Genomic DNA, 2,361 nt, shown 5'->3' on the forward strand with positions numbered 1-2,361 from the left:
GATCAGACTGAGGGGGAATGTGGCATGATATTCAGTGGGATATATGTAACAGGCAGTTTCTATGAAAGTTTGGTCCCTTGTCCAAAATATTTGAGGATAGCAGTTTTAAGTAAACCCACCAGCAAGTGCTACCATGTCCGCTGATGCCAAATGCAATGGACCTAAACCTGCTGAGTCATACGATACTGGAATTCTCTTGATCAACTGCTGTCCCTCTAGATAACGTCAAAATGGCTGTGGAGGGTTAGACTTAGAACCAAAGGTATTCCAAGTTACAGAGCGATACAAACTGGCCAATAGTATAGAAAATTTACGATGATCTTACATTTTTTCAGGTCTGCTTCTGCTACACTGATGTTGATATGTGCAAAGACTTTCTGCGGGTTTCCTAAAAAAAAAACCAAAAACCAAAACACAATTTATTTAAATTCTTATCCAGAGAGCAATGTAAAAATGGTTGTTTCTAAATAAAAAAAAAAAAAATTAGTTCTTGAAAACTTATTCTTTCAAGCATAAACCATTTTTTTTTTATTGGCTATAAAATAAGCATGATTATCAAAATATTCCAAAAAAATAAGAAGAAAATGTACAGTAGTCAGTTAAGGAAACATTTTGATTGTATGCTAGTGATAGTCTACTTAATGGGACACTTAATGTTAGAAAATTCTAGTTCTCAAAACTAGAAGTTAATATGTTTTTGAAATCAGATGTTTAGAATTTAGAATTTTTTCTTATTTCAGAAATGAATTCTGGTTAAGTTCTACATCACACATTATACCTCCAAAACATCACTTAAAACTTTTGGTGTTCAGAGCTAACATTTATCTTGGGGTTGTTTTATTTTCTAGTACTTAACCTGAGTTATGTCTGCCTATACCCAGTGAAGGATCATAAATTTACCTTGGTCATCCTTCCGTGTGATGATCTCCACATCCGAAACTTACCCAAATCTGCTGAACTGATTTTGCAGGTCTGCCCCAGAAATGTTCTGGCTAAGGCCACCCACATAAAGGCGCTTCCTTTCTCTGTTCACTTTCATGGAGGCTGGTCATATACTTGGTGTGTTCTAGTGGGAAAAGTAATTTTCTGTATACAGAGAAGACTTCTTTCCCTTAGTTCTTCTAAAATCTAACAAAACAACTACTTCCTCTGAACTGACTGTATCAAATCCGTCTCCTGGATCTGTATTTCACTTCCAATTGTACTGCTTCCAAATTTTAGTCCTGGAGGTTTAGCCCAAGCCCTACATCCACATTTTTCATGAATGTACTTTGGAACAGCAACCCTATACCCATGTAGACACAGGTCCAGAGGTTTTTTCCTCCAAATGGCCATAATATTACTCTATCCCTCTTAATGTTACGTATTCACGTTTTTAGATGTTTTTCCTTGATTCATTCATATATTCATTTACTGTCTGTAACAAAGGCTGATAGAAACAGGATGTGGCAGGTAATGCACTAAAAGATAAAAAAGACCTAGTCTACGTCTTCCTAATAGTCTTCGCCCCCAACCTACCCACCCCAGCTTTCTTCCTCCGGGAAGACCCAAAGAAGTGAATACAGAGGCTAGGAGCTCCTTATAGCCACAAAAGAATTAAACAAATGGCAAAATATTATGTCACAATAAAAGTGCTGCAAAGTGGGATTCAGTCACAAAGATCAAGTGATATAGCGAATACAGACTTGTGTTTTACCCACGTGCCTGCATTGTACAATGTAGTTTGCACGTTTCCCATTTTTCAGAAGAGCTCAGAAGAGCAGAAGAGGTTAAGTCACTTTCCCAATGCCATACCGAAAATCAGTGAATCCAGGATTATAATGCAGGTCTAACTTCAGAACTTGGAATTCTTAACACTATACTATGAAGGTTGCTGGATCACAGGAGACTCAGGAAAGCTTTTCCAGAGGTACTAGGGCCCATCATAATATCTCTCGTTTCGTTTAGCACCCGGCAGGCGCTCAGCTCTCGCCCTGCCCTTCCCCAAGAGCTGAGACTCTTTCCAAACCAGACTCCCAACCAGCGTCCACCACATGGCATGTATTCTGGGCAGAGCTTCGGCCTACCTCTTCCTGATAGTCTCCGCCCCCAGCCTACCCGCCGCAGCCTTCTTTCTCCGAGAATTCCCAGAGAAGTGAAGAGAGAGGCTAGGAAACGGCCCTGTGACTACTCATGCCTGAAACCCACTCCTCACCACGTCGTTCACCTATAGCCAGCGCCGCTGCAGCCCCTAACTTCTGGTCACATGTCCCAACGGACCATCCTCTCTTCCTTCCTACTCGATTTCCAACCCAGCCTCCTAAGGTTCCGTTACCACAATTCAGTTCCCAAGAGCTTTTAATTTCCTTTTCCGTCCTCCCA

At 40.6% G+C, this 2,361-nt stretch overlaps 1 long non-coding RNA gene across 1 annotated transcript in view; it reads right to left on the minus strand.

Moving 5' to 3' along the window:
- LOC105502154 overlaps positions 1-2,245 on the minus strand; it is a 5,954-nt gene extending 3,709 nt beyond the window's left edge. The window contains exons 1-3 of the long non-coding RNA XR_001000290.1: positions 2,067-2,245; positions 901-1,086; positions 326-388 (exon numbers count right to left, since the gene is read on the minus strand). This is a non-coding gene — a long non-coding RNA (uncharacterized LOC105502154). The remainder of the gene's footprint in view (positions 1-325; positions 389-900; positions 1,087-2,066) is intronic.
- Between the last annotated feature and the right edge of the window lie 116 nt (positions 2,246-2,361).

This window comes from Colobus angolensis, unplaced genomic scaffold (genome assembly GCF_000951035.1).
Source record: "Colobus angolensis palliatus isolate OR3802 unplaced genomic scaffold, Cang.pa_1.0 Scaffold779, whole genome shotgun sequence".
In the NCBI taxonomy this organism is placed as follows: Eukaryota; Metazoa; Chordata; class Mammalia; order Primates; family Cercopithecidae; genus Colobus; species Colobus angolensis.